Source organism: Tiliqua scincoides, chromosome 3 (genome assembly GCF_035046505.1).
Source record: "Tiliqua scincoides isolate rTilSci1 chromosome 3, rTilSci1.hap2, whole genome shotgun sequence".
NCBI lineage: Eukaryota > Metazoa > Chordata > Lepidosauria > Squamata > Scincidae > Tiliqua > Tiliqua scincoides.
The window spans coordinates 166096689-166107971 of NC_089823.1; positions in this window are offsets into that span (position 1 = coordinate 166096689).

Below are 11283 nucleotides of genomic sequence, written 5' to 3' on the forward strand. Positions count from 1 at the left end.
GAGATGGGGCAAAAACCCCAGGCGCCAGCTGCTAGGACCCCACGGTAGCCTTTCTGAGGCTCCCAATGGGGGCAGAAACTGTGCTTCCTGTTTGCCGGAAGCACAGTTTATAGCGCTGGGGAACCTCACAGAGGTTTCTCCGGCGTGGGTGGAGGTCATGTGAGGCTCCGTGAGCCTCTGGTGAGTAGGGGGGACAGATTTCTGCATGGGGGGGTTGGCAATAACCCACGGGGGGGCACCATCACAGAGCTTTGCCCCGGGTACGGGGCTGCGGAGGTCCGCTGCTGATGTCACCCACCACTGCTTACCAGTTGCTGTACTGTTGGTAATAGGCTGCAGACCAGCTGAATGGCTGGTGCAAGGGTGGCATGTGCAATACATTAGCACACTTCAATATCCACCAATGTATCATGTAGATATAATTGGGCTACCTATAGGAGATTACTCTACAACAGCAGTTCTCAAGCAGTGTTGCATCCCAATTTTGGGTGGGTTGCAGGTCCAGCACTACCCAAAAGCTGCAAGGCATTCTGGGCCACATCACTACTTCGTTGGTTGCAGCAGGTGCGTTGCATTCTGGGTCATGACCCAGAAGCTGTAATGCATTCTGGAGTGTGATGTGACCGCCATGACCAACAAAGTGGGTTGCAGCAATAAAATGTTTGAGAACCACTGCTCCAAAAGAATGGGGGATGAATTACAGCATCATCTACTGGAAAAGTTGAGGTGAAAATGCATGGTGATTCATGCCTGCAGCCCCCACCTTCAACTTCATGCACAATCAGTATAAAAAAAACTAGTTTCTGGCAGCTTTGGAATGTGACCAAGAGGGATACACAGTATGTTGGAGCAGAAGCTAAGAGAGAGAGAGAAAGAGCTGGGAATTCGCAGCACCTGTTCATTGGAGAGCTGCCAGCTGGACATGTTACTGTAGTTCCTTGCATAATTGTGCTGCTATCTACTTCCATACAATGCTCAGCCTGTATATTTGAACAGAAAGCAAATATTACAAAGACACCATAAGGAGGTCATAAGGAAGTGATCTCACCTTCAAAGGAATACAGAACTGAGGCAGCACTGCCCTTGAAACATCTCACCACTCAGGCTTCTGGGGAGCACATGTAATCCTTTTCAATTCCAGAACAAAATTAAAAACTTACTTACTTAGAACCTGATCCTGTGGTCTGCGGCACAGAGCTGCAGCGCGAACCACAGTCGCACATGTGCCATAAGGCACGTTTGCGGGGCTTACTGCCCGTCTCCTACCAGAGCTAGCTCAGTGCCAGCTGGCGCTGGGCTAGCGCCTGGCAGGCACCCGGGTTCCGCGGCTCGGTGGTCTCCCGGACTGCTGGGCTGTGGAATGGGAGGTGGGGGCGTGGCCAGGGGCATGGGGGAGGCGTGGCCAGAGGCTGATCAGCGGAGCCGAGCTCTGCAGGATCCAAGGCGCTCGGGCAGGGCTGCTCACCCTACGTGAGTGCCTTTACTCTAGCAGTGACCTTTTGGTTGCCGCTAAAGTGAGTAGCCCCATTGCGGGGCTGCTTCCCACCTGGAGGAAGGGGACAAATGTCCCCTTCTCCCGAGGAGCCTCCCACAGTAGCGCGGGAGGTGCAGGATCCAGCAGGAGCCCGCCATGGAGCCGCCGGACCTGGGTGCTGCAGGCAGCTCAGGATTGGGCTGTTACTTACTTACTTACTTACACTTAGGGTGCAATCCTAACCAACTTTCCAGCACTGGCACAGCTGTATCAGTGGGGCAGGTGCTGCATCCTGCAGTTTGGGGAGGGGCAGTCACAGAGGCCTCCTCAAGGTAAGGCAACGTTTGTTCCCTTACCTCACAGTTGCATTGCCCTTATCTCGCCCTTATGCAACTTACTATGCGTTGCAATTTGGCTTCCATTTTGTATGCACAGAATATGGGAATCATATAGTTTTGTAAGAAGATCCTAACCATTTGCAGCTCTCTCCAGCTCCTCATATTTTTCCGTGTGTGCCTTGGGGCTGAAAACATTTCTTATTCCTTTATGATAATTAACAGATACCAAGAAACACTCTCCATCGCTAAGAAATCTTTTCAAGACTTCCAACAGAAAGGATCTTTAATTGTGACCTTTTAGTGGTTAGTGGATTTTAATTAACCCAATAAGTTAATCAATGTCTCCAAACGAAAGCATGATTGGAATTTTCTCTTCAAGCTTACAGAAAGCAAATTAATGCATTAGCCTCAACAATACAAGACTGCATTACAGCCCTCTGAAATGAAGAATTCCCCAGGGTCTTGGCTTTACTGAAGCAGGAAGCCATGCAACCATGTACAGGGCAAATTGTTTTCCAGAGAGGCCAGCAATTTCCCAACAGCTGGAGAAAATGGAAGCACACAAAGAAGCCACAAGGGAGTCACTATTACTGCATTGAGCAATCCTTGCTCAGGCTGTGAATGACAAGACCAGGAACAGCATCTCATCAAGACACTGCCAAGAACAATTCAATAGGTTGTATTTGCTTGTTGCTGCATGCATGGCTTAATAACAGCAATTGCAGAGGGAGCTTTCTAATTCTGGCTTGGATCCCCCACTTTTAGACCAGTTGTGTCACTTAAAACTAAGCTCCCATGGAGGGAACTGCGTGGTGACTCAGTACCCAGTCAGGTGGAGGCTGAATAGACTGGGAGGGGCATGATCTCACAGCCTGGGTTTGGATGGATTGAGCGCACTTGGGTGTGTATTTCAGCAACAGCTCCCAAGAGGTCAGGCCTAACCTTGCATGGATACAATACAGCAAGTCCACTAGCTTTATTTATTGATTTGATTTGTTTAATGCTGCTTTTCCCTCCCAAAAGGGGACACCCAAGGGGGCTTACAAATAAAATAGATACAATAAAATCCAATTAAAAACAGAATATAAATACAATAAAATATAATCAGCCTTAATGGAGAGATCAGAAACACAAAATGAAGCACAGCATAAATATTACAACATAAAAACAGCAGCAAAAGCAGAGAAAGCAGCTGTATATATATAAAAAAAAAAACCACCACAATATTTTGCTTAATCTAGTGGAAAATTCATAGTATAATAGCCCGATCCTAACTAACTTTACTGCATTGATGCAGCCACTGCACTGAAGCAGCACACTGCTTCCTGCGGTGGGAGGCCAGTCACAGAGCCTCCTCAATGTAAGGGAACATTTATTCCCATACTTCAAGGCTCTATCGACACTGGAAAGTTGGTTAGGATTGTATTGTATATCACAAACGTTTGTGAATTCGCTGTGGCCTTTAGTACATTTTGGTGAGTTTCCCAGAAATGGGAAATTCTCCAGAAATGGGAGGCAAAATTTCAATTGCTTCAGTCTATTTACTAACAGTGACATGTCACGTCATATGCTAGAACAGTGGTTCTCAAACGTTTTAGCACCGGGACTCACTTTTTAGAATGACAGCCTGTTGGGACTCACCAGAAGTGATGTCATTAATCTGGAAATGATGTCATGGCCTGAAGTGGCTTCATGAATTTAGGCTTCAAACCTAAGCTGCAATCAGCCAACGGTCCCATTACACAGCGCTCTCATTCTGTTATTTTGCATAGCTCGGAATTCAAACATTCCACCTCAGAAGCCAAAGCAGAACACAGACTTGGATTCTCAACCACACAGCCCTCCCCCCTTTCCAGTACCCCATCTTCCCACCTATTCAGGGCAAAGCACCATGCCTTCCTCCCACCAGGAGCCTGCCCTGCCCAACAGCTCTGTACCTTGTATTTTCAGCTCCATATTTTCAATGGCAGCTGAGCTAGATGCTAAGCTACCCACTTGAAATTGGTTCGCAACGCACCTAGTAGGCCCTGAGCCACAGTTTGAGAAACACTGTGCTAAAATAAAAGTACAAGTAATAGAAAAAGGATATTGATAAGCTGGAGCAGGTTCAGAGCAGGACAATGGTGAGGGGTCTGGAAACTATCCTATCAGGAACAGTTAAAAGAACTTGGTATGTTTAGCCTGGAAATGAAAAGAGAAGAAGCCCAATCCTAACCCCCACCAGCATCAAGGCTATTGTTTCCCTGGCTATGTCAGACAGTTCTGGGACTTCAGTATACATTTGAGGGGTGCATTGTATGTGTGATGATATGTGACACATACAAATACAGGTACGTATGATTCATGACTAAGGGCAGAATGGATGGTGTGTCGTGCTGAGTCCTAGGTGAGCCTCAGTGAACACAGATCACTGTCATTTAGGGCAAAACAGGATGCCTCAGGAGAGTGTTGCTTGTTCTTGACAGCAGGGGGATTGTGTAAGGAAGCACACATACAGCGTTGTCATGACTATGCAAAGACATACAACCAGAGAGCATTTTTGTTCAGTGTGTCAAGGACTGAATCATCTACCATTGTATATGATGTATTGTCTTAACCGGTGATTACAAAGCAGCCTTAACACACAGGATGTGGGGCTTATAAAGAAGCCGCCAAAATATTCTTTTCAGCCACATTTTTCTCTTTCATCTCTCCTGCCTAGTTCATTGTATGCTGAACCTCTCATTAGCACCCTGTGATAATGAGCTGAGCATAGCTTTTTGTGGGCTTATAAAGGAATAAAAATTGGAGTTTCTGTGCACCTTATAGTCAAAGAGCTGCTGAAAGTATCAATAATATCAACACTAAAGATTTAATTAGGAACTTTTTAAAACTCTGAGAAGCTTGGGGGCTGAATTTTCGTTTGAGTCTTCCCTTAATCTTGTACTGTTCTATCGCTGTTTGTGGGGCTATGTAGGAATGAAACCCAGAGCCTTCTTGCCTCACTGAAACAGGGGTTCTGGATTTCATATATCTGATCTGTGATGTCCTGATCTGTAGTGATGTGATCCTGTATGACAGTTCTCCTTCTTGGTAGGAAAACACCAATAAGAAAGAAGGAAAACACCAATAAGACAGAGAACAAAGCAAGCACTAAGACAGAAAGTTAAAATGGCTGAATAACAAGCAGAACTTTTTCTTCTTCTTCCTTTTGTAGATATTAATGGTCCAAATTTTTTTTAGAAATGAAGAGTATTCTATTAATCATTTTAAATCAAAGTGGAGGTAAATGAAAACTAGGAATGTAAGTATTGTGAAAATTAAAGTGGTATTAAGATAAATGAAAGGGTTATTCTTTAAAAGAGAAGTTATATAAAATAATTTATAGATGGCATTTTATTCCAGAGAAAATAGTAAAAGTGTACCCTGGGTCATTAAACAAATGTTGGATGAGTAGAGAATTGAGGGAATTTTTTATTATATATGGTCGGAAGGTAAAAAAATAAAGAAATTTTGGAAAATGTTATAAGAGATATTGAAGTGTGTATTACCATTGCAACGGGAGACATTCCTCTTAAATGCGACATTAGAAACTAAGACTCAGACAAGAAAAATTTTATTTTAAATATTAGCTTAGTGGTAAGAAGAGTGTATAAGTAAAAATTTGAAGCCTTTTTATGATAGGATAGATGTTTAGAGAAAAAATATTGATTGTTTAGTTAAACTATTAATTAGTAGATTAATAAATACAACAATTTTGGTATTGATGAATAATTTTGTTTGGACAAGTGTATGTTGTAATCGATGGCCAATGCCCTCATGTGTAACCTATGTAGTCCCAGCCCTAAGTCTATCCAATGTTCCTTACCTGTATCTGTAATAAATAAATAAAGTATTGCAAAGAAGAAAGAAAGAAAGAAAGAAAGAAAGAAAGAAAGAAAGAAAGAAAGAAAGAAAGAAAGAAAGAAAGAAAGAAAGAAAGAAAGAAAGAAAGAAAGTTCTCCTTCTTGGGATCTATGATTGTTGCAGATGGGAAACTAAAGGGAATGAAATTATTTTATCTACCTGTAAATATCTGCAGTGCTACATATGCAGGAATAGCAAGATATAAGATAATAGTATCTATTATCTAAGATATATTATCTAAGATATATTTTAATAGAAAGATATAATATCATAATAAAGGGAGGCAGATGTAACCAATGGAAATGCTTCCTTTCTACATTTGAGCTTAGCCAAAAGGCCGAGAAGCAATTGGGATGTAGGTTCTCCTACAAAGTTGTGACTAATGACATAGATCGCATGCATGGAAGTTCTTTAATCTGGAAATGCAATTATTCTGAGAGGCTGGAATTGCAGACTGTAAAATATGACTATTTCTTTAAGGGACACTTCCAGATGGCCTCAGATTTATGGTTAGAACCTGGGAAGTTACTCTCAATGCAACCTGAATCCAGTTAAGGCCTGATGTTAGCTGATGGTTATTGTATGCATTCCATTTAATAAATATAGTTGTTCAATTATCATTTTGTCTCATTTCTGGTTCCTGAACACTTTAAACCCCAAACAGTTATAAGGAAGTCCTAGCATAGTCATTCCGGTATATCACTAAAGAAAAAAAAATTGGAATAGAGATGAGTTTGAACTGCTGAGCCGGAGCTACTCCCACATTACACAAGGTTGTGGCTCAGAAAACTTCCTGAGGAAGTTATTGTCCCAGAGTGTTGTTCTTATATAGAGGATTTGTCCTGTGATCAACAGCTGGAAGCAGTGCTTGCTGGAATGTGTAGTCTTGAAAGCACAAGAAGCAGGAAGGAAGAAGAGCTGTCTGGGCCTGGATGGAATTAGCAATGGAGCAATAGTTTGGTTTTAGAAACAAACCTTGTCTGAACTGAATTGTCCCTCTATTGTCTGCCACGACGTTGTGGTGACAAAGTTGGCTCTTTGGTCTCTGCAGTCTTACCTATCTACTAATGCCCAGTTTAACCTACAATTCCTTTCACTGCTTATCAGAAGTGGGAGAGGGTGGCATCTAGTGGGGTGACTTGCGCTACTTGATATCCCCTCGAAGAGCAGCTGATACACCAGGTCTTTAGCTGGCACACATCCAAGGAATCAAAGGGGGGTGCAAGTCCGAGGAGGCGAATTGGCTTATAGAGGGATAAAGGAAAATATTTTCCCTTTTCCCTCTCAAGCCTTCCGATCTCCCCCACTCCCACCATTGCATACAGCAGAGCCCATTTTGGTGTGGCTGCATGCTATGATGGGGAAAACGATAGCATTGGACCATGAATTTGCTTAGGGCCCAATCCTATCCAACATTCCCGTACCAGTGCAGCGTGAGCTTCGTCCTGCAATGGTGGGGCAGTCACGGAGGCCTCCTCAAGGTAAGGGAATATTTGTTCCCTTATCTCAGGGCTGCATTGGGACTTCATCAGTGCTGGAAAGTGGGATAGGACTGGGCCCTGAGTAACTGCCTAGCCTTCATCACCATCAGTATAAGGTCAGTGTAAAATTCAGATGTTTGCAGAACATGGGATAGAGGTGGATTACTCCATTATCAGCCAGCAATTGTTCCAAACAAAGAAGGCTTTTCTGCAACTCAGTAATCCGCTTGTATATACTGGCCATGTATAATTGATGCTTCTCAGGTATTTGCCTGCTGAAGACAGCGTATGATTGTGCCTTGTCAGTCCAGTGAGACAGAATCAACATTCTCTGTGACTCCACAGAATTACATTTCAGCTGTGCACAAGAAACTATTTGCAATCTAAATACAATATGCCATTCATGGGTCTGCTCTTAAGGCTGTCTTTCTCGTACATACAACTAGCAGTTTTCAGACAGAGGATTTATAAAAATTTGCTGTCTTTAATCTGTGATTTCCCCCCCCCCAATTTCCTCAAAAAAAGGATCAATCCTGGGATCAATCCTTTGTCTTGTCCCTATATAGGATGGGGGAGGGGGTGAGATCACTCCTTGCCTGCCCATTGGAAACACCTCACTTGCCTCCAGCATCCAGTAAGCCCACATGGGGGCATAATGTTTGAATAGGGTGTATGCCCATAAAATCTAATACATGGTAAACAAGATTACAATTAGTGATACAAGATGCAGTGCTGATGCCAGGTTGTTGGGGGTGCTTGGCCAAAGCCCTGCACTGAGTTCTCTCAGGCACATTCTCTCCCCTCCCCCCTCCACTTCCCCAAGCCTTCTAGCAGTGAGGAGTGCGGAATGGGCAGTGTCAGCTGCTCCCACTCTCCCCATAAGAACAGCCCCACTGGATCAGGCCATAGGCCCATCAAGTCCAGCTTCCTGTATCTCACAGCGGCCCACCAAATGCCCCAGGGAGCACACCTGATAACAAGAGACCTGCATCCTAGTGCCCTCCCTTGCACTGGTGTTCTGACATAGCCCATTTCTAAAATCAGGAGGTTGCACATACACATCATGGCTTCTAACCCATAATGGATTTTTCCCCCAGAAACTTGTCCAACCCCCTTTTAAAGGCATCCAGGCCAGATGCTGTCACCACATCCTGCAGCAAGGAGTTCCACAGACCAACCACATGCTGAGTAAAGAAATATTTTCTTTTGTCTGTCCTAACTCTCCCAACTTTCAATTTTAGTGGATGTCCCCTGGTTGTGGTGTTATGTGAGAGTGTAAAGAGCATCTCCCTATCCACTCTGTCCATCCCCTGCATAATTTTGTATGTCTCACCCACCAGGTGATGACACCAGGTGGTATATCCCCACCAGTGGATGACAGCATGCCCAGAGAAGCCCTACGATAATGCAGGGGCCTCTGGATGTTGCTTCCATTTATAAATGGGAAGTGAGAACCAGGGTGGTGTAGTGGTTTGGGAGGTGGATTCACACCTGGAAGAACCAGGTTCAAATCCCCTTTTAGCCATGAAGCTTCCTGGGTGGCCTTGGGCCAGTCACTTTCTCTTAGCCTCACCTACCTCACAGGTTGTTCTGAGGACAAAGGGAGGGGAGCAGCTGTGTACACCACCCTGAGCTCTTTGGAGGAAGGGTGGTATAAAAATGTGAAAAATCAATAAATGCCAGGCACAATGGCTGCACAAGTCTCTCAGCTGACTTACACTTCTGCTGCCAGTGGTACTGGGGTTTGGGGTTGACCATATGAAAGGTGTAAACCCTTGATCAACACCCAGTCTGGCAGATCCCTGCTACTACCCTAACCAGATGGATGCCTTCTGAGTGTAAATGAACTAGGACTTACAGCAGTGATTTTCAATTTTTTTCATCTCATGGCACACTGACAAGGCATTAAAAATTTCAGGGCGCTAAAGCGAGAACGCTAACAGGAAGTGGAGTCTAGTGTTCTCAGTGACTGTCTGCTTTCTCTGCTGTCCACTTCTCAGTAGTGTTCCTCTACCATCTATGAGTCTAGGTTCTTGCTGTCTGTTTCCTTTTCCAAAAGGCTTTGTTTTGCAAAGCGTTTGCAAACGAAGAGGGGTGAGTCATGAGCACAAAGTGAGGTGGGTCATGAACGTGATGAGGGGAATTGAGGACCATGAATTAGTGACACCACGGATATGGAACCTGAGGATACAGGGGAGCGCCTGAACAACATTTTAAACAATACAATACAATCTTAGGCCAGTGCTGGTCCTTAGGAGCCAATGTTATGAGCTCCCGCTGACCTGGGTGCTCTTCTTCTTTCTTCCCCTCAGGGCACACAGATCCCAGGCACTCATTTTGTTATTTTATGCTCCCAACAGACCCAATAAAGCAGATTTAAGCTGTGAGAGAGTGACTAGCCCAAAATAACTGAATGAATTTCATGGCTAAGGAGAGAACTGAACTTCCGTTTCTCTGGCCCAGTTCCAACATGCTATTCACTGCCATGACTTGTGGCCTAAGGTGCACTGGAGACAAGGCTTGGGAGTCTTCCCCAGGCACCATGACTAGGAATCAAAACAGACATGACATTCTATATCTCCTGTCTGTCTGTCTGTCTAACTCCATAAGCCATTAAAAAAAATTAATCAGATGCATGCTATTTCATTCACATGATCTTCAGTACTGGGTTCCCTGACTCTCCATCATGTACCAGGATACAGTTAGACGTTTAACCGCAGAGACTAGTGAAATTCAGATAGAGACGCTCAGGAATACAGTGATCTTAGCAGAGGCAAAGCACTGGTGGCATGATTCTTCAGTCACACACACAAAGCACATAGAAAGAGACAGATCGCACATGAGAACACGGAATGTAAAGGCCCAAATAACGACATTGTTATTTCCCCAAGCAAGACCCCCTAAGTTGAGATGAGATTAATGATGGAAAACAAGGAGTCTGTGGAAGGCATAGAAGCAGAAGTGGTAGCAGGGCTATGATCTGACCCCTAGCTGCTGGGTGACTGAACCTCTGATATAAGGCAGAGCAGGAATGGGGCACAGGGCAAGTGGGGGCTCTAGCATGAGTGCACCTGCTGCCCTGCCCCCAGGCGACATCTGCTCTGTTTTTCTAGAGACGGCATTGCGCAGAAGTGAAATAATTCTCAGAAATTCATATGAATTTGTGGCCCCCACTAAGTAAATAAATAGGCCTTTTTATCTCTTTAGCACTCTATCCTGAATTAGTAACATTGAATCAATTCCCATGTGCAGCAGTGAGGAAATCTTGGCTCCATATTTGGCAATGGAGTTCGGCTAACAGTAAAAAAAAAATGTTTTTGCTCAGCTAAGCAAGCTGCTGAAATGTGCTTTGACATAAAAAGAGCTTAGTCACTTCCTCTCAGAAGCCAGCTCTGCCACACAGACCAGAGCCTAGTCAGGCGTTAAAACACACACACAAAAATGTGTGGCAGGATTTTTCACATTCTTTCCAGAGTGCTTGCTAAAATTCAGAAAGAAGGAACCTTGACAAACACAATACATATACCATATGCTGGGCGTGACCTAGAAAAAGAGCTTATAAAAATGCAAGGCATGAGCTCTCAAGAACAGCAAGCTCCCTCGTACTCAGACCGACTTGGCTGGATATCAGCACTTTCCATCACAGGGTGTTTAACACTATGCTGAGCTTTCAGCAGGAAATGTATGAAGACTTGCCATCTTCAAGGGAAACAACAGAACTTGCTAGCAAAATAACCTTGTCTTGTTTAACTTTTTTCACCAGGGCTTTAAAAAAATCTGTCCTTTATATACTATTCCTGTTTGCTGTCTAACGTGAATGGTGCCCAAAGCAGACGTGATGTAAAAGTTCTGTGACTGGAAAAGCAGCCATGGGGAGAGAGGAATATGAACTGGAGTTGCAGGTGTGTGTGTCTCTTTCACACTTTCTCTCCTGCCCACTGCCCTGATTTAAACTACTGGTACCTATCCAATGCCATTAATAGCTGCTGAGGGGAAAACTTAAAAGACACACACAAAACAGCCATCCTTTTCACCTCTGACAGGTTTATAACTTCTATCTCAGTTTTTAATTATCTTTGCCAATGTTTAAAACTGATTAGGAAAT